Raw genomic sequence first — 23,234 nt, 5'->3', positions numbered from 1 at the left:
AAATTTTACGGAAGAAAAATACATTTCAATGTTCAAACTAAAATGCCCAGTATCTTAAACAAAAAAAACCATTTAAAATACTTAGTTCATTAAAGATAAGGATAATTCAAGGGTACCCGATTGTCAATGTTTAAAAAATTTGACTAGAGGTAAAATCATAAAAAAAAAATTGAAGGAGGGTGTTGGCGCCCGCAGGCAAATGCATTTTAGCAAACCAAAAAAAAATTTGGAAAAAGTTTTACGGAAGAAAAATACATTTCAATGTTCAAACTAAAATGCCCAGAATCTTAAACAAAAAAAACCATTTAAAATATTTAGTTCATTAAAGATAAGGATAATTCAAGGGTACCCGATTGTCAATGTTTAAAAAATTTGGCTAGAGGTAAAATCATAAAAAAAAATTGAAGGAGGGTGTTGGCGCCCGCAGGCAAATGCATTTTAGGAAACCAAAAAAAAATTTGGAAAAAATTTTACAGAAGAAAAATACATTTCAATGTTCAAACTAAAATGCCCAGAATCTTAAACAAAAAAAACCATTTAAAATACTTAGTTCATTAAAGATAAGGATAATTCAAGGGTACCCGATTGTCAATGTTTAAAAAATTGACTAGAGGTAAAATCATAAAAAAAAATTGAAAGAGGGTGTTGGCGCCCGCAGGCAAATGCATTTTAGGAAACCAAAAAAAATTTTGGAAAAAATTTTACAGAAGAAAAATACATTTCAATGTTCAAACTAAAATGCCCAGAATCTTAAACAAAAAAAACCATTTAAAATATTTAGTTCATTAAAGATAAGGATAATTCAAGGGTACCCGATTGTCAATGTTTAAAAAATTTGGCTAGAGGTAAAATCATAAAAAAAAAATTGAAGGAGGGTGTTGGCGCCCGCAGGCAAATGCATTTTAGGAAACCAAAAAAAAATTTTGAAAAAATTTAACTGTAGGAATACACATTACAAAGTACAAACTAAAATGCCCAGAATCTTATACAGAAAAAACTATTCAAAATATTTAGTTCATTAAAGATAAGGATTATTCAAGGGTACCCGATTATCAATTTTCAAGTCAATACAAAATATTCAACTAGAGTTACATTACAAAAAAAAAAAATTGAAGGAGGGTGTTGGCGCCCGCAGGCAAATGCATTTTAGCAAACCAAAAAAAAATTTGGAAAAAATTTTACGGAAGAAAAATACATTTCAATGTTCAAACTAAAATGCCCAGAATCTTAAACAAAAAAAACCATCTAAAATATTTAGTTCATTAAAGATAAGAATAATTCAAGGGTACCCGATTGTCAATGTTTAAAAAATTTGGCTAGAGGTAAAATCATAAAAAAAAATTGAAGGAGGGTGTTGGCGCCCGCAGGCAAATGCATTTTAGGAAACCAAAAAAAAATTTGGAAAAAATTTTACAGAAGAAAAATACATTTCAATGTTCAAACTAAAATGCCCAGAATCTTAAACAAAAAAAACCATTTAAAATACTTAGTTCATTAAAGATAAGGATAATTCAAGGGTACCCGATTGTCAATGTTTAAAAAATTGACTAGAGGTAAAATCATAAAAAAAAAATTGAAAGAGGGTGTTGGCGCCCGCAGGCAAATGCATTTTAGGAAACCAAAAAAAATTTTGGAAAAAATTTTACAGAAGAAAAATACATTTCAATGTTCAAACTAAAATGCCCAGAATCTTAAACAAAAAAAAACCATTTAAAATATTTAGTTCATTAAAGATAAGAATAATTCAAGGGTACCCGATTGTCAATGTTTAAAAAATTTGGCTAGAGGTAAAATCATAAAAAAAAAATTGAAGGAGGGTGTTGGCGCCCGCAGGCAAATGCATTTTAGCAAACCAAAAAAAAATTTGGAAAAAATTTTACGGAAGAAAAATACATTTCAATGTTCAAACTAAAATGCCCAGAATCTTAAACAAAAAAAACCATTTAAAATATTTAGTTCATTAAAGATAAGAATAATTCAAGGGTACCCGATTGTCAATGTTTAAAAAATTTGGCTAGAGGTAAAATCATAAAAAAAAATTGAAGGAGGGTGTTGGCGCCCGCAGGCAAATGCATTTTAGGAAACCAAAAAAAAATTTGGAAAAAATTTTACAGAAGAAAAATACATTTCAATGTTCAAACTAAAATGCCCAGAATCTTAAACAAAAAAAACCATTTAAAATATTTAGTTCATTAAAGATAAGGATAATTCAAGGGTACCCGATTGTCAATGTTTAAAAAATTTGGCTAGAGGTAAAATCATAAAAAAAAATTGAAGGAGGGTGTTGGCGCCCGCAGGCAAATGCATTTTAGGAAACCAAAAAAAAATTTGGAAAAAATTTTACAGAAGAAAAATACATTTCAATGTTCAAACTAAAATGCCCAGTATCTTAAACAAAAAAAACCATTTAAAATACTTAGTTCATTAAAGATAAGGATAATTCAAGGGTACCCGATTGTCAATGTTTAAAAAATTTGACTAGAGGTAAAATCATAAAAAAAAAATTGAAGGAGGGTGTTGGCGCCCGCAGGCAAATGCATTTTAGCAAACCAAAAAAAAATTTGGAAAAAGTTTTACGGAAGAAAAATACATTTCAATGTTCAAACTAAAATGCCCAGAATCTTAAACAAAAAAAACCATTTAAAATATTTAGTTCATTAAAGATAAGGATAATTCAAGGGTACCCGATTGTCAATGTTTAAAAAATTTGGCTAGAGGTAAAATCATAAAAAAAAATTGAAGGAGGGTGTTGGCGCCCGCAGGCAAATGCATTTTAGGAAACCAAAAAAAAATTTGGAAAAAATTTTACAGAAGAAAAATACATTTCAATGTTCAAACTAAAATGCCCAGAATCTTAAACAAAAAAAACCATTTAAAATACTTAGTTCATTAAAGATAAGGATAATTCAAGGGTACCCGATTGTCAATGTTTAAAAAATTTGGCTAGAGGTAAAATCATAAAAAAAAATTGAAGGAGGGTGTTGGCGCCCGCAGGCAAATGCATTTTAGGAAACCAAAAAAAAATTTGGAAAAAATTTTACAGAAGAAAAATACATTTCAATGTTCAAACTAAAATGCCCAGAATCTTAAACAAAAAAAAACCATTTAAAATATTTAGTTCATTAAAGATAAGGATAATTCAAGGGTACCCGATTGTCAATGTTTAAAAAATTTGGCTAGAGGTAAAATCATAAAAAAAAATTGAAGGAGGGTGTTGGCGCCCGCAGGCAAATGCATTTTAGGAAACCAAAAAAAAATTTGGAAAAAATTTTACAGAAGAAAAATACATTTCAATGTTCAAACTAAAATGCCCAGAATCTTAAACAAAAAAAAACCATTTAAAATACTTAGTTCATTAAAGATAAGGATAATTCAAGGGTACCCGATTGTCAATGTTTAAAAAATTTGACTAGAGGTAAAATCATAAAAAAAAAATTGAAGGAGGGTGTTGGCGCCCGCAGGCAAATGCATTTTAGCAAACCAAAAAAAAATTTGGAAAAAGTTTTACGGAAGAAAAATACATTTCAATGTTCAAACTAAAATGCCCAGAATCTTAAACAAAAAAAACCATTTAAAATATTTAGTTCATTAAAGATAAGGATAATTCAAGGGTACCCGATTGTCAATGTTTAAAAAATTTGGCTAGAGGTAAAATCATAAAAAAAAATTGAAGGAGGGTGTTGGCGCCCGCAGGCAAATGCATTTTAGGAAACCAAAAAAAAATTTGGAAAAAATTTTACAGAAGAAAAATACATTTCAATGTTCAAACTAAAATGCCCAGAATCTTAAACAAAAAAAACCATTTAAAATACTTAGTTCATTAAAGATAAGGATAATTCAAGGGTACCCGATTGTCAATGTTTAAAAAATTGACTAGAGGTAAAATCATAAAAAAAAATTGAAAGAGGGTGTTGGCGCCCGCAGGCAAATGCATTTTAGGAAACCAAAAAAAATTTTGGAAAAAATTTTACAGAAGAAAAATACATTTCAATGTTCAAACTAAAATGCCCAGAATCTTAAACAAAAAAAACCATTTAAAATATTTAGTTCATTAAAGATAAGGATAATTCAAGGGTACCCGATTGTCAATGTTTAAAAAATTTGGCTAGAGGTAAAATCATAAAAAAAAAATTGAAGGAGGGTGTTGGCGCCCGCAGGCAAATGCATTTTAGGAAACCAAAAAAAAATTTTGAAAAAATTTAACTGTAGGAATACACATTACAAAGTACAAACTAAAATGCCCAGAATCTTATACAGAAAAAACTATTCAAAATATTTAGTTCATTAAAGATAAGGATTATTCAAGGGTACCCGATTATCAATTTTCAAGTCAATACAAAATATTCAACTAGAGTTACATTACAAAAAAAAAAAATTGAAGGAGGGTGTTGGCGCCCGCAGGCAAATGCATTTTAGCAAACCAAAAAAAAATTTGGAAAAAATTTTACGGAAGAAAAATACATTTCAATGTTCAAACTAAAATGCCCAGAATCTTAAACAAAAAAAACCATTTAAAATATTTAGTTCATTAAAGATAAGAATAATTCAAGGGTACCCGATTGTCAATGTTTAAAAAATTTGGCTAGAGGTAAAATCATAAAAAAAAAATTGAAGGAGGGTGTTGGCGCCCGCAGGCAAATGCATTTTAGCAAACCAAAAAAAAATTTGGAAAAAATTTTACGGAAGAAAAATACATTTCAATGTTCAAACTAAAATGCCCAGAATCTTAAACAAAAAAAACCATTTAAAATATTTAGTTCATTAAAGATAAGAATAATTCAAGGGTACCCGATTGTCAATGTTTAAAAAATTTGGCTAGAGGTAAAATCATAAAAAAAAATTGAAGGAGGGTGTTGGCGCCCGCAGGCAAATGCATTTTAGGAAACCAAAAAAAAATTTGGAAAAAATTTTACAGAAGAAAAATACATTTCAATGTTCAAACTAAAATGCCCAGAATCTTAAACAAAAAAAACCATTTAAAATACTTAGTTCATTAAAGATAAGGATAATTCAAGGGTACCCGATTGTCAATGTTTAAAAAATTGACTAGAGGTAAAATCATAAAAAAAAAATTGAAAGAGGGTGTTGGCGCCCGCAGGCAAATGCATTTTAGGAAACCAAAAAAAATTTTGGAAAAAATTTTACAGAAGAAAAATACATTTCAATGTTCAAACTAAAATGCCCAGAATCTTAAACAAAAAAAAAACATTTAAAATATTTAGTTCATTAAAGATAAGGATAATTCAAGGGTACCCGATTGTCAATGTTTAAAAAATTTGACTAGAGGTAAAATCATAAAAAAAAAATTGAAAGAGGGTGTTGGCGCCCGCAGGCAAATGCATTTTAGGAAACCAAAAAAAATTTTGGAAAAAATTTTACAGAAGAAAAATACATTTCAATGTTCAAACTAAAATGCCCAGAATCTTAAACAAAAAAAACCATTTAAAATATTTAGTTCATTAAAGATAAGAATAATTCAAGGGTACCCGATTGTCAATGTTTAAAAGATTTGGCTAGAGGTAAAATCATAAAAAAAAAATTGAAGGAGGGTGTTGGCGCCCGCAGGCAAATGCATTTTAGCAAACCAAAAAAAAATTTGGAAAAAATTTTACGGAAGAAAAATACATTTCAATGTTCAAACTAAAATGCCCAGAATCTTAAACAAAAAAAACCATTTAAAATATTTAGTTCACTAAAGATAAGAATAATTCAAGGGTACCCGATTGTCAATGTTTAAAAAATTTGGCTAGAGGTAAAATCATAAAAAAAAATTGAAGGAGGGTGTTGGCGCCCGCAGGCAAATGCATTTTAGGAAACCAAAAAAAAATTTGGAAAAAATTTTACAGAAGAAAAATACATTTCAATGTTCAAACTAAAATGCCCAGAATCTTAAACAAAAAAAACCATTTAAAATATTTAGTTCATTAAAGATAAGGATAATTCAAGGGTACCCGATTGTCAATGTTTAAAAAATTTGGCTAGAGGTAAAATCATAAAAAAAAATTGAAGGAGGGTGTTGGCGCCCGCAGGCAAATGCATTTTAGGAAACCAAAAAAAAATTTGGAAAAAATTTTACAGAAGAAAAATACATTTCAATGTTCAAACTAAAATGCCCAGTATCTTAAACAAAAAAAACCATTTAAAATACTTAGTTCATTAAAGATAAGGATAATTCAAGGGTACCCGATTGTCAATGTTTAAAAAATTTGACTAGAGGTAAAATCATAAAAAAAAAATTGAAGGAGGGTGTTGGCGCCCGCAGGCAAATGCATTTTAGCAAACCAAAAAAAAATTTGGAAAAAGTTTTACGGAAGAAAAATACATTTCAATGTTCAAACTAAAATGCCCAGAATCTTAAACAAAAAAAAACCATTTAAAATATTTAGTTCATTAAAGATAAGGATAATTCAAGGGTACCCGATTGTCAATGTTTAAAAAATTTGGCTAGAGGTAAAATCATAAAAAAAAATTGAAGGAGGGTGTTGGCGCCCGCAGGCAAATGCATTTTAGGAAACCAAAAAAAAATTTGGAAAAAATTTTACAGAAGAAAAATACATTTCAATGTTCAAACTAAAATGCCCAGAATCTTAAACAAAAAAAACCATTTAAAATACTTAGTTCATTAAAGATAAGGATAATTCAAGGGTACCCGATTGTCAATGTTTAAAAAATTGACTAGAGGTAAAATCATAAAAAAAAATTGAAAGAGGGTGTTGGCGCCCGCAGGCAAATGCATTTTAGGAAACCAAAAAAAATTTTGGAAAAAATTTTACAGAAGAAAAATACATTTCAATGTTCAAACTAAAATGCCCAGAATCTTAAACAAAAAAAACCATTTAAAATATTTAGTTCATTAAAGATAAGGATAATTCAAGGGTACCCGATTGTCAATGTTTAAAAAATTTGGCTAGAGGTAAAATCATAAAAAAAAAATTGAAGGAGGGTGTTGGCGCCCGCAGGCAAATGCATTTTAGGAAACCAAAAAAAAATTTTGAAAAAATTTAACTGTAGGAATACACATTACAAAGTACAAACTAAAATGCCCAGAATCTTATACAGAAAAAACTATTCAAAATATTTAGTTCATTAAAGATAAGGATTATTCAAGGGTACCCGATTATCAATTTTCAAGTCAATACAAAATATTCAACTAGAGTTACATTACAAAAAAAAAAAATTGAAGGAGGGTGTTGGCGCCCGCAGGCAAATGCATTTTAGCAAACCAAAAAAAAATTTGGAAAAAATTTTACGGAAGAAAAATACATTTCAATGTTCAAACTAAAATGCCCAGTATCTTAAACAAAAAAAACCATTTAAAATACTTAGTTCATTAAAGATAAGGATAATTCAAGGGTACCCGATTGTCAATGTTTAAAAAATTTGACTAGAGGTAAAATCATAAAAAAAAAATTGAAGGAGGGTGTTGGCGCCCGCAGGCAAATGCATTTTAGCAAACCAAAAAAAAATTTGGAAAAAGTTTTACGGAAGAAAAATACATTTCAATGTTCAAACTAAAATGCCCAGAATCTTAAACAAAAAAAACCATTTAAAATATTTAGTTCATTAAAGATAAGGATAATTCAAGGGTACCCGATTGTCAATGTTTAAAAAATTTGGCTAGAGGTAAAATCATAAAAAAAAATTGAAGGAGGGTGTTGGCGCCCGCAGGCAAATGCATTTTAGGAAACCAAAAAAAAATTTGGAAAAAATTTTACAGAAGAAAAATACATTTCAATGTTCAAACTAAAATGCCCAGAATCTTAAACAAAAAAAACCATTTAAAATACTTAGTTCATTAAAGATAAGGATAATTCAAGGGTACCCGATTGTCAATGTTTAAAAAATTGACTAGAGGTAAAATCATAAAAAAAAATTGAAAGAGGGTGTTGGCGCCCGCAGGCAAATGCATTTTAGGAAACCAAAAAAAATTTTGGAAAAAATTTTACAGAAGAAAAATACATTTCAATGTTCAAACTAAAATGCCCAGAATCTTAAACAAAAAAAAACCATTTAAAATATTTAGTTCATTAAAGATAAGGATAATTCAAGGGTACCCGATTGTCAATGTTTAAAAAATTTGGCTAGAGGTAAAATCATAAAAAAAAAATTGAAGGAGGGTGTTGGCGCCCGCAGGCAAATGCATTTTAGGAAACCAAAAAAAAATTTTGAAAAAATTTAACTGTAGGAATACACATTACAAAGTACAAACTAAAATGCCCAGAATCTTATACAGAAAAAACTATTCAAAATATTTAGTTCATTAAAGATAAGGATTATTCAAGGGTACCCGATTATCAATTTTCAAGTCAATACAAAATATTCAACTAGAGTTACATTACAAAAAAAAAAAATTGAAGGAGGGTGTTGGCGCCCGCAGGCAAATGCATTTTAGCAAACCAAAAAAAAATTTGGAAAAAATTTTACGGAAGAAAAATACATTTCAATGTTCAAACTAAAATGCCCAGAATCTTAAACAAAAAAAACCATTTAAAATATTTAGTTCATTAAAGATAAGAATAATTCAAGGGTACCCGATTGTCAATGTTTAAAAAATTTGGCTAGAGGTAAAATCATAAAAAAAAAATTGAAGGAGGGTGTTGGCGCCCGCAGGCAAATGCATTTTAGCAAACCAAAAAAAAATTTGGAAAAAATTTTACGGAAGAAAAATACATTTCAATGTTCAAACTAAAATGCCCAGAATCTTAAACAAAAAAAACCATTTAAAATATTTAGTTCATTAAAGATAAGAATAATTCAAGGGTACCCGATTGTCAATGTTTAAAAAATTTGGCTAGAGGTAAAATCATAAAAAAAAATTGAAGGAGGGTGTTGGCGCCCGCAGGCAAATGCATTTTAGGAAACCAAAAAAAAATTTTGAAAAAATTTAACTGTAGGAATAAACATTACAAAGTACAAACTAAAATGCCCAGTATCTTAAACAAAAAAAACCATTTAATATATTAAGTTCATTAAAGAATGATTATTCATAGGGCACCAAGTTATCAATTTTCAAGTCGATACAAAATATTCAACTAGAGTAACATTACAAAAAAAAAATAACATGAAGGAGGGTGTTGGCGCCGGCTTGTCAGTGTTTAAAAAATCTTTATAGAAAGATCTAGATAGGAATTAAATAACAGAAAAAAATTTTCTGAAGACTCACAAATTTGAAAATATTCATATTAAAAATCAATTGAATTAAATTTATGAAAAAAAATTGATAGGGGAACGTGGGCTACCGCAGGCAAACGCATTTTAAGAAGTAGATAAAAAATTTTAAAACAATCATATGGCACCAGGTTGTTAATGTTTTAAAAAAAGATATGTATAAAAGAATCAAAAGAAGTTAAATATATAAAAAAATAAATTTAATGGGGAACGTGAGAGAACCTAGGCAGTCTCTTTTCAAATTATATATTATGTACACAGGTACTCAGCGTACTCCCAGGTATAGCCGGTTAATCTTGAAAAATATTTATACAAAAAAATCTACTAGAGTTCAATGAAGTAAAAACAAAATTGTTTGAGAAATCTGGGTGAAATAATACTAAGCAAAAGAATATTCTGGAAGCTAAATACTGCAATACACATTAACTACAATCCAAAAACTAGGTGTTCTTTACATTATAATAATGCGAACAGTTATTAATTTATTATGATCAGAGGTGTATCACGGTAACATATGGATTAGAAAATGTATAAAAATGAATGTAAATTATAAAGGATGCAAAGAAATTAAATGATAAAAGGTCCTGCACGGACTCTACTATGTGATTGTAATTTATAAAGGACATAAAATGTTTAATTTAAAATAATATTGTGTTTGACGGGTCTACAGTCAATATTAAATTACAAACTATAAAGTCTAAATGCAAATAAAAACATAGTCAGATATCTGTTTTAGTCTTTGTAAATATGTGCGGAAAAAAGTTAGATTTAGTACAATGTAAACAAATGTGGAAAGGAAACCCTGAGAATTCTTTGACAATAGGATATTAAAACACAAAACCATATATTAAATTAAAACTATTGATTTTATACATTTTCTATTTACAAAAACTCATAAGTATTGAAAACCTTATAAAACCCTAATAAAATAATATTTTGTTATATTTTAAAATACATTTTATAATTTGTTGTGGTAAAAAAATCATTATTTCATGTTGGCTGTATTTAAGTTTTTAATAACTATACTGGTACAACTCTTGCTGACAGTCTTTAAGACCGTGTTAAAAACTATGATAATTAGTTAACATCTAATTTCCTGCCCTATCCTAACCTAACCCAACTTAACCAAATTAATAATATTTAAATATTTTCGGTCGTTGTTATGTTTACAATATCGAATACCTTGATAGTTAGTAGGAAAAGATCATCGCAAAGCTCACGACCGGTGATGTTAGTCGTCTATCATTACCATAGCTTCAACTAACCATAGGTTAACCTAACTAACCTTCTTATGACTTATTAGGACACTTTGAATAAAAAAATCCTGAGTTGCAGGTTGCCGAACTTAAGTGTTTGATTATCAAGTTGATCCTTTGGTCGTTGACACCTTAATCCACGCTATGGACGGAGCCCATAGATAATAAAGATATGGATAGGCCACGCCTATGTTAAATACATTTGAGGCCGCGTTCCCGGAGGGGAAGGAAATTGAGGCTCCTTCATATTGATAGTCGATACTCGAGTTGGCCTCAATTGTTCCCCTCGAAGATCAGACCGCTGATAAGACTATTATGTCCTATCCATTATGTTATATCTTTATTATCTATGATGGAGCCATACCCAGCTCACTCTTGTAAACAATTTGAAGCACATTAAAGCGATCAACGAGTCTCTATCTACTTTATTGGTGGACGGCACTTTAACTACGTTCTGTAACGAGACAAAACCGGACGCCCCGCTCACGTGGCGCACTCTCGCACTAACCATTTATTCTCGCGTACCGAGTACCGCGACGCGCTCTTGCGCATCAATAACACATTACGCCCGCTGAACGCAGCAACATCCGTTCACGACGCAACCTAGAGCGCGTGAAGAAGCAAACTTGCTTTGCGACGGCACGCCGCCCGAGTTAATAAACTCATGTTCGTACCGAACCCCTCAACTTAAAACCCTTTTGAAGACATCATTGAAATCAGCATGTTCCGAACTATCGATAATAGATTTCAATGGGTTTTAAGCTAAAAAGAAAACATGGCAATCTTCAAAAACCTATTACATGTTTTATGCATCCCGTGAAAGTCATGACTATGATAAGTACCAACCAGAAACACGGCCAAAACAACAGTTTCCCCGCTGAGTGCGGTATATTAGTGAGCCGGACGATAGTAGAACATCGTTATACACGGACGCCAATTCCCAAACAGATAACAGCATTCCCTCAGACTGAGTAAGCCGGACGATATTAAAAATATCGTTATACACGGATGCTCAATAGTCTGTCCCGGCTTTCCCTTTCCGCTCCGAACGACCGAGCGCTGTGTAAAAGTGTGCTGTTGTCGCTCGTTGCTCTACATACACTCTGTGAGACGACCAATACCAGGCACTTCAGTGGTCAATCCGTCAGCCGAGTCGAATATGCCGAGCCATCGCCGCCGCCGTCCGATCGTTATACTCTATAATCCACTGAGTGAGTCGAGAACACCGAGCCAACCTAACCGCCGTCCTCATCTACATCCCATTCAACGTCCACGCCGCTAAGTCATTATAAAGTGTTACCGTGCCACTGTACGAGCCGTTGTTATTGAAAGTACGCCGCCATCGAGAGCAGAGCATACTTCACCAGCTACCGAACAAAACTGTGAGTTATATGTTCGCATTCCCACCACTTTATGTAACCCCATTAAATATTTTTATTGTACACTCTAATGAGTTTTATGCATCCCGTGAAAGTCATGACTATGATAAGTACCAGCCAGAAACACGCCCATAACAACAATTTCCCCGCTGAGTGCGGTATATTAGTGAGCCGGACGATAGTAAAACATCGTTATACACGGATGCTCAATAGTCTGTCCCGGCTTTCCCTTTCCGCTCCGAACGACCGTGCGCTGTGTAAAAGTGTGCTGTTGTTGCTCGTTGCTCTACGTACACTCTGTGAGACGACCAATACCAGGCACCTCAGTAGTCAATCCGTCAGCCGAGTCGAGAACGCCGAGCCATCGCCGCCGCCAGCCGATCGTTATACTCTATACTCCACTGAGTGAGTCGAGAACGCCGAGCCATCGCCGCCGCCGTCCGATCGTTATACTCAATTGAGCGAGTCGAGAACGCCGAGCCAACCTAATCGCCGTAAGTTTTTTTTTTTTTTTTAACCCCATTAAATATTTTTATTGTACACTCTGATGAGTATAATTAAAATAATTTATAAAATATTGTTATACAAAACATTTGAATTATACAAAACTAAGATGAGGAGCTTATTGGTTCAAAACATGATATTTCAATAAATAAAAACAATTTATTACCAACCAATTGCGTTTCATTACAGGTCCCTCAACTTACTTAGGCAACCTTGAGGCATTTCCTTTTAGGAAATTAATTAAATCCTCAAACATAACTCTTAATTCAAGAGTTTGTAACTAATACAATCATAATATAATATGAGTATAGTACATTTCGTAATATTTTTTTATAATATTTACTGTTAGTGAAATATTAAGTTTGTATTTCTAATATAATAATATACGTTATGATATTTATGGACGACACTTGCACCATGGCCCCTCGATATAGTAATGTGGCGACCCGGCACATCTATTTTAGATAAATGATTAAATACTTTATCAAGTCTTCCAATTTACTAAACATTTATATTTTGTAGATAATTTGAAGAAAAATTTAAAATTGAAGAGAGACTGTGTGAATTAACAAAATTTTTGGTATGAAATGTTTATTTGAACACCTGTTATAATGTATTATATTGAACTTTAAAGTTAATTTTTTATATCAATATACGTATATTATACATAGATTTCAAGTATGACTTGATCTACTAGAATGTTGTAGTTAAATTAAACTAAAAGTACAATAAGTATGTGGAATAACAGTACCTAACCTTCTATGATAATTTGTTATGAATATAATATTTTAAGTAATAGCTCAAATTTAGCACTTTTATGGTACTTAATACATTTTCCTAATATTTTAACAGAAATTATGGAGCTAAAAATATAGAAATACCTATATTATGTCACGGTCCATAGTTCATAGTTTTGTTTCATTTATAATAATAATGCTTTTTAATATACTTTTTCATAAATTAATATTTATTACAGTTGGCTTTTATGATTTGTTTGAACTATTAGTACGTATTTTGTTTGGGAGATCCCTATTATTACAACACCGTTACCAATATGCGTTTTTTTTTTTGGTTAGTTAATATAATTGCATGTTTTCATGATTTCTTCGTATTTATGCTTATTTTCTTAAAATGTTTTTATATTTTCGGTTCATCCGTTACCTACCTACATACCTACCTACCAAGTGTGTAAATAAAGAATTTTTTTTGTAAACCAATTTGAATTATAATTTATTAATTTAAAAAAATGTTAATAAAAACGTTTTCATTCAGTATTTTTTTGAATTTTAAGTGCATATTTTTGAATATTTCAGCGCATATATTTGTCTGTTTTTAGTGCATACATGCAGGTAAATATTTAACACTTTCTCATTGCATTAAATTCACAGCCCTGCTAATTACTTTTACTTCCAATCATAATACCTACCACAGTTAATGTTAAATGTCAAATTGTCAACAATCAACTGCTTCTTCAACTTGATAACACTAAGAGGATGTCAGATTTTTAGCGCACCATTTATTTCTCTCTCTGACCCAATCATTTTAGTGTTTTCTTAATCGTACATTTGGTATGGTATGCGTGGGTCAAAGATGAAAAACAAATAGTGCGCTGACATCCCAACCGGCAACAAATTTACACGAGTGAGCTGGGTATGGCTCCATCATAGATAATAAAGATATGCATAGGACATAATGGTCTTATCAGCGGTCTTCGAGGGGAACAATAAATTGAGGCCAAATAAAGTATACTTATATCGAGTATCGACTATCGACTATCAATATAAAGAAGCTCAATTGCCTTCCCGTCCGGCAACGCGGCCTCAAATGTATTTAACATAGGCGTGGACTATCCATATCTTTATTATCTATGGGCTTCATCCATAGCATGGATTAAGGTGTCAACAATCAAAGGATCAACTTGATAATCAAACACTTAAGTTCGGCAACCTGCGACTCAGGATCTTTTTATTCAAAATGTCCTAATGAGTCATAAGAAGGTTAGTTAGGTAAACCTATGGTTAGTTGAAGCCAAAGAGTCAATAGGGCCTTTGCAATTCAAGATCTTTTCCTACGTATTCGGCATTGTTAACATAACTATTCTACCTTTACACTTTTTCTTCCCCCGTCTCTCACAGCTATATACAGGTTCAGCCACTCTCATTCCACACCTCCATATGATCGGTATTCTGTCTATCCATCTCTTCTTCAGTCTTCTCGTCCATCATTTCTCCCCTAAATTAACTTCTATAGCCACTCTCACTATCTCTTATCATACAGTGACCGAACCACCTAAACCTATTCTCTCTTGTTTTCACTACAATATGTACACTACCCTACACTACCCTTAATTAATTAATTTCTTATTCTATCCTCTTTTGTACCTTAACACCTTACTTATTATTCTCATATCTGCTACTCTCACTCCACTTACCTACCCTAACCTTACATTTCTTTTTCATCTTTCCCTTTCATACACCAAACATTCTGAAATCCTGTTGACCCATTTCTTTATCTTCGCCATATCACACACTTCCTAATTCCTATTCACTCAGTCTCTAGTTACCTACAAGTCATCGTACTTGATTATCGATGAAAATATTTAAATATCATTGAGCGAATTCCCTACTCGAATTGCTTAAAAAAATATCATACCTCACCAATTTTCTAATTTTTAACACGACTTTATTGATAGCCCGAATAGTGTTATACCAGTATAGTTACAATACAAATATTGAAAATTTTCGGGCAATACATCCCCTGATCAATTAACTATAATAAAAAAAACCTACTGAGAAATAAGAAAATACATACCCCGCGACGGAATCAAAATCTGCTACGAAACTTAGTCTTCGAAACACTGAAACGTTCACACATTTCAATCTGCTTATGATATATTATTCCCAGTTTGAAAATGTTCACTGACGAATACCATTTCTGAAATAACACGCATCTTATGCAGTAAAATGTTCTACAATATTCTAATGACCTATGCGTTACAGTCTACAGATATTATATAAACCTACCAATAAATACCTAATATTAATTTTTATTACACAGAGTTTGTATTTTTAAGTGTTGTCTTCAAGGATTTATTAGTTTTATTTTTTATACCTAACAAAAATTACATTTATTCACAAGTCAGTTATCAACTAGAACTCGACTACGAGTAAGACAGCGTTTGGATTGTTCGGACTGGCGTATAATTTATTATTATTATACATTGCGCCTTTGGTAGGCAGTAGTAAACGTATATGCTTCTACGTTACTTAGTTAAAAGATTTTCCGCGACAATAAATATTTAATTCAAAATTTAATAGATGGGATATCGGACAGGAATGCGAAGTAGGTTTACACACAACACACTACACAACCGCGATATCATTCAATTATTATTATTACACTAAAAATGTTCGAATTTCGGAATTACCCAAGATAAGCCGACGACGCACCGCCGTCGTAGACAGCGATCGCCGACCGTCAACCCCGCAGCCCGCAACATAAAACGTTATGAATGGCCATTCCTGCACCCACTATACAGACACACAGTGAGCAGTGAACACGTCATGTTTATTATTTTTCTCATACAGCGTTCAACTATTGATACTTACTATTTTGAAGTTTCCCTTAGTTTTCAATTTTATTGTTATACCTATTATTTACTACAGCGACGGTAAAAAGTATTTACCTATAACAGTTTAATATAGTACACAACATACATCACATCGGTAAGTACCCTATTTTGCTATTTTATTAGATACCACATCATTATATTTTATTAGTTTATTAAAATGTTACTATGTATTATAAACCTAATACTTTGTACACCTAATTTATAAATTCAATACCTATAATTAAAATGGCACAAATATTGCAGAACTCTCAGTACATACATAAAAAAATAATAATTTTTCTATTAATTTATAAGTAAGTAATAAAATATGATTTTCTATTTAGATATAGGTAGGTATGTAAATAAAAATGATATTTCAATGATAAATTAAATAACAGTACATTTATTTCATCAATAAAATAACTTTAGGTACCTACCTATGGTTCTAAGTAAATTAATTTCTTATGGCGTCAACATTGTTAATTAATGTTATAAATTTAATTTTTAATTATTTCTAATAAGTAAACAAATAATTATGATAGTTAAGTATTCATTAAATAAATATAGTATTTATACTGAATAAAGTTCTTCTAAAAATATTATAATTATGATTTATGCTAAGGCTCATAATATAGATTCCAGTGAAAATACAGATATTTATGATAGAGATCAAAATATGTTGTAAGTGCCTCCGTTAAATCCCAATGACAGTCATTTTAAAAAAAAAGGTTATATTCACAAGTGTTAATCTTACTTAAGTAATATATTTACCTAAAATTAAAATGAATTTATACTTATATAAATTGTGTAAGTTGTAATGAACTGCTGTGTGGAAAACAATTATGTGCCTCTCCACTAAATTACAAACATTTGGAAAATTACGATATTGGTAAATACTACCTATGTCTGATATTTACTTTTTTATATAATATTAATTTCCTTAAATGCACCATTTTCAAAAAGATAATTATAATGCCACAAATATGGCTTAGGTAGTAAAAGTTAATAAATTTAAATTGCTGTTTAAAGTTATAATCTAATAATATATTATTTTGATCTTCACATGCCTGTACTCTCATATTTTCACTAATACAGTTCTTAATTATTACAAAATAATAAATTATTTTGAGTTATTCAAACCTTGACTATGTATTTGATATTTATTAAGTATAAAGTTGAATAATAATACATAATACATCATTATTTAAGCCTTATTTAAGAAATATGGTTGGTGTTGTGTAAATCAATCACCAAGTTTTAGATTGTTTAGAAGTAATCAATAGTCCTGTTGGAAAGTGGAAAGTACTAGATGGAGCAGCAGTTACTATTGCAGATGATTCATTAAATTCCATTAAAAAAAAAGATACTCCAGATTCAAAAGTTCAAGTTAAACGCAAACTATTTGCTCAAAGTGATGATGATGATGTGCTGGAGAAAAATGCTGGTATGATGATACTATTTACCATACTTGTAATTATTATTTAAGTAGAATTTCTATGATTTTTAAATTTAAATATATTTAATAATTAAAAAAATACAACTTAATAATATTAATAATACATACATTTGTTTTAAAACTATCTACTATAGTTTTCTATGTTCTCTTCTTAAAAAAAAAACTATACATAGATTTTGAAATTGAATTATTGGACATTGCTTATAATAATATTATTGCTATTACTACTATTCCCATTGTGTAAGACAAAATGTATGAATTTATATTATATTCTATAATGTTAATTAAAAACTTAGCCATTAACTTTAAGTTCATTTTTCTCTGAAGGTAATAACAGTAAAATTGTATGATTGGGTACTGTAAGTTTTAAGCAAAGTCTTATTGAACCTGCAGATGTAGTAAAGGTGGATGATTTTAATAGTGAGTTATTTATCTATTATGTTATAATGCTGTAATACCGTATTTTTTTTTTTTAAAACTATAATAAATAAGGTTATTAATTTGAATTTTAATATTGTAATGATTTAATTATAATTCAATGTGTTATATAGTTGACTGCATTTATTGATGTAGGTACTTAATTTTAATTTTTTCAAGGACTCAATGATTATGTTAGAAGTTAGAACATCATTTACCAATTTAAAATATGATATTAAACATTTGGTATATGTATCAGAATCAATTAAGAAAATGCTCGAAAATGTTAACAATAGATGCTCAGAACTGGGTGTGACAAAAAACTCTAATTTAACTGCTGTATCTGTATTAAATAATGAAAACCTTCCTATATCTAACGAAGAAACTATAAACAATTTTGAAATGTTACTCGAATCTTCTGCTTATAGAGATAAAGTTGTAAGTATCAACATTTAGATATCAATTTAACCTATTACTTAATTTCAAAATTGTATGTTATTTGCTTATCTTTTAGGTTTCAGAATTATCACTTTCAGTCGGAAAAACTATTCCTGAAACCATAAGACGCGTGATGCAAAAACTATTTGTCGATGATTGGTTACGCAATTACTCCTATATTGGATTTAAAGGCAAAAACAAATTTTCTTCTTTGCACTCGTGTAAAATAATATTTGGTGAGAGTTGATAATTTTTTACTTTCTGATTGTAATATTTATTTATATCTATGTTTAACTATTTATGTTATTAGAAGCTGTTCGAAACTGTTCAAAGTTTGAAAAAGTTCCTGATATGGAAATAGCACTTACAATAAGCAAGTGGATGGCTCAAGCCACTAATCGTATTACTAAAAAAACTAAAGAAAAATTGTAAATAACATTAAAGTGTAATGTTTTAACATGAAAAAAAAAAAACTTTAAAATAAAAATGTTTAAATAAATAAGAAGATTTGTATGGCATTTTATAGTTACACTTTGAAATTTGATTGATTTGGATTTTAAATTATTGAGTAATAATTAGTAGTACAGTAAAACCTCGCTAAGACAGAATCGCTTAGGCCCGTCCAATTTTTCCATCTTTAACAGAGTTTCTGACTTGATAGAGGGCTCACATTTATTTGAATCGCGACTATAGAAATTATTCTTTTTATTGTGTTCTAATCTTACAGAAGTTGTGTCTTACCATAGTTTTACTGTATACGAATTGATTGTGGATATAGAAATTAAAATGGTTGTTGATCAGTAAAAAAAATAATCTTAAAACCTGAACTTAAATTGGATTGAATCCAAATACTTAATAATTAATTATAATGTGAACAATAGGTATTTGGATTTTATTAATAACTTCAAAACTAAAAATTAAATTAAGGTGAACCGAGTTCCATTATGAGGTGAATAAACTGATATATTAATACATTAATTAGTGTACCATGGTTTGTAAGATTAAGGCATATACATAAAATGGAATATAGTTTAATATATAGTAGTAACTGTAGTATAGGTACTCAATTATATAGCTACAAGCATCAAATAATGAATTGTCTCATTAAATATTTGAGTACATTTAGAAAAAATATGTTAACAACACTAATCAATTATTATTGTAAAAATATGTTTATTTACATGTTTCTGAAATATATTACTTAACTATATCTTAGAAATCTGTGGTACCACATATTGTTAAAATATCTTAAAAAACATAATTCCACAATATGGAATTTTCTGCCACGAGTCGTTGTCACAATATTGCTTCATTATTGTTAACACTTAAATCACATAATTTAAACACAAATTTAAAATATTTTCGTGTTCACAGAAAATATTGATAACATAGATGTAAAATATTGTAATGCTGTCTGGATATAATTTAAGGTATTTTTCATAATATCCTAATTTTTGTACACCTATAACAACTGTATTTTAAAAACTACTCTACGTCTAGCGGGTATATAAGTTTGTCTGACAATAAATATTTACATTAGGTCTACCGCGTCAACAGAGTAGTAGGAAAAAACTTACGTTATTATTTATTCTTCCGGCGAAACGCGGTCCCTTTGAGTGTATAATATTGTCTAGTGTCAGAGCTGTGCGTCTCCGCCAAGCAAAATGCAGCGCGCGTCTTCATATCTCCGATCCAAAAGTTCAGTCTGGAAGTATTGAGATTAATGACATTTATAAAAATAGGCACCTAGCTTAATAACCAGAATGGAACGAAATATGTGAGTACATATTGGAATCGCTGTTCGTCTCAAACGATTGTCATTTGCCATAGATTATTTATAATTATAACCTAACCGTCCCAATCATAGAAAATATATATATGGTCCTAACCGATGGATGATGGATATTTTTACATTATCTTCAAAAAAACATTTATTTGTTTCTACTTGACGCAAATTGGTTAATTTGAATAGGTATTCTATTACATCTTAAACACTTAATATAAACAATTTTTCACACACGCGTTATGGTATGAAAATAAAAAAATATTTATAATTCATATTTATACCGATTTTTTACCGAAAAAATAAATTACTTTAATCTCAATATTATTTATTAGTCAACGATATCTTTGCTCAGAATCGTTTTTCGTTTGTTCGTTTTGTATTTTAATAATTTATACGTGGATATATTATTATTACTAATAATTATAGTAGTTGTGTTTGTTTTATTTCATTAATTTATTTAGTACTATACCAATAAATTATATATTAATTAATAATTTTTAAAACATTGTGTTCAAAAAAATAAAAAATAAATGTGATTTTAATTAGAGTCTTGTAATGTACCTACCTATATTTAAAAAATAAATAAATATAATAATAACTGTTGAACATTTATGGACATAATAGGTAACACATTCGTGTATGTAGTATTACACTATTTATATAGGTATATTTATATACCTATACGAGTATATAAGTAGGTATATTATTCATAAGTGCGCACACGTTAGGATAGGCAGTTGACCATTCCGTGAATATACTTTTATGTGTACATGGTTATACATCCCTAATCCCTATGATATAGAATATAGATATTAGGTGAACAATAGAAGTTAAGTATGTGACACTAAATTAATAGTTACCTATAACTTATAACGTTGTATTTGGAAAAAAAATTACCAGTTATTAATTAAAATTGTATCTTATGACTATTATCAGTTATAAGTCATAACATATATTTCTATAAACTAAACCAAAATATTTATATATTTATATTAAGTACCCTGTATAGGTATGCACCTATTAATTATAATTATTCTACAAACAGGGACTGGAAAAACGACGACGGCGTTTATATCTCGCGTATTTTATACATTTCTAGTCCGGAACTAAAATATGCGCCTACAACACTTGGATAGCACATTTTTCGTGACATTAAATATTTGTTTTAAGTCTTAAAAGTAAATTTAAGCCCCAAAAGAATATAAAAACAAACTTACTTTAATTATCGACTCCTTCGGCGGAATCCGTGACGTGTGTGAACTGCGACGCCCATGAGGAAACGCTCCAGAATACAGCCAGAACTTAGAATATTGTGATTTATGAAAAATAAAATTATACGAAACGCAGTAAGTTTTTTGCTCATATCTTCTTTGCTTATTGAAATTTTAGAATTTTTAATCGACTGTGTCTTTTGCAACGACTTTGAGATTTGCCATAGATTAAATAAATAAATGATAGATATTATACTAGGTACGTCAATATGATGAATCCACGGATATAATATAATGCAACTTTTTATATCAAAGAGTTCTGTGTTAAGGACCAATTCGTTCATTGAAATTTGATATGACAATAAACCAAAATAGTTTATAATTTTGAATTTGAATTATAATAATATGATATAGGTATTATTAAAATTATTATTTTCGTTTATCAATTTAATTATTGATTAAAGTGGTGAATAGATATCAGAAGCACAAGAATATTTTTATAAGAGCATATTGTATTTTATGAATATTATTAAATAAAAATGTGATTACTGGATTTTAGAGTTAACATAAAGCCATAAACGTATACAGTAAATTCATCAAATACTATAATACCAACTATATTTTTACAATGATGTGTGTTTTTTTTTTTAAATATTTTTAATTATTTTTAATTATTTTTTCTTGTGGTCTGTGTAAACGATAAGTATTCGTAATAAAGATTCAATTTTCATATATAATATTATATTATAGGCACTCAGTATGTAATCATATATTTATTTTTAGTTTAATTTAATTGTAGGTATTTAGTAAATAATAATAAGTATACGAAATTTTGTTTTCGAATAGCAATTTATTGTTTGTATTATTTACACCATAATAGGGAACTAAAATTTTGTAAATGATGTACAAATGTATTTTTGGTGGTTTAAGGCTGCTGTAAGATCAATTTATGAGAATTCTTGCATTAAATTGTTAGGATTATTTGATATGAATAATTATTTTATTACATATAGGTTTATTACATATTGGTAAGTCAATCAGAAACTATATTTCCACTGAATGTTAATAGTAAAAAGGTATTAAAAAATCTATTATTTGTATTTATTTATTAATAACAATTAAGACTTACATATTAGCAGTAATCTTGTTCCTTTCACAAAATGTTTTTTAATTATTTTTAATTTAATTTACATTTATCCCAAAGTGATCTCTGAATAATCATTCAATGATGAATTTAATAGTTACATTCTCGGTTACATTAATTGGATTATAAATTAAAAAAAACTACAGTTTCCAGCTTCTACTACAACATTATTTTATATTTTATTTTATGTTTTTAATTTTTTAAACGCAGTCTGCACCTTGTGTTGGTGATTTTACACGTAATATAATAAAATTGATACTAGTGATGAGTAGGTAAGTACCTTATTGTTTAATCAAATTATTTACACGATTATTAACTAAAAAAATATCTATGAAGTATAAACATCCGCATTTCCATTAACTATAAATTCATAACTATATGTCTATATATGAGCTATACATGTTACATATATTTTTCAAAAAAACAAGAATTCCTATTTGATGTCACATGGGTTGATCTAGCAACTGACTGCTACGACAACTGTGCAATTTTTTTTAAGCATAATACGTTTTGAAAACGTCCAGAAAAGAGTTTGTTTTAAGACTGTCTGTCTTGATAACAACTAATTTAATTTAGAGTGTATTGTTATATTATATTATAATGAAATTAATAATTATTGTAAAATATATAATTGCAAGACATTTAATACCTATATCTATAGCCATCTAGGGTATAAGCTACACTAAAAAAGGTGTAAGTATGCTAATAAAATATATGAGGTGTATAATGTATTTATGTATATAAAAATATAAAATATAAAGATTAATAACATTATATTGTTTTAAATACTTCGCGCAAACCTAAGGTGATACTCGGCGTATCGAAGACGAAGACGGTCTCGCGTATTTTATACATTGCGCTATTG

At 29.4% G+C, this 23,234-nt stretch overlaps 1 pseudogene; it reads left to right on the top strand.

Annotated features, from left to right (window-relative positions):
• Positions 1 to 18,870, top strand: part of LOC132951359 (uncharacterized) — an 87,602-nt pseudogene extending 68,732 nt beyond the window's left edge.
• The last annotated feature ends 4,364 nt before the right edge of the window (positions 18,871 to 23,234 follow it).

This window comes from Metopolophium dirhodum, chromosome 8 (genome assembly GCF_019925205.1).
Source record: "Metopolophium dirhodum isolate CAU chromosome 8, ASM1992520v1, whole genome shotgun sequence".
NCBI lineage: Eukaryota > Metazoa > Arthropoda > Insecta > Hemiptera > Aphididae > Metopolophium > Metopolophium dirhodum.
The sequence above is the reverse complement of the archived record's forward strand: the minus strand, read 5'-3'. Positions and strand labels throughout refer to the sequence as shown.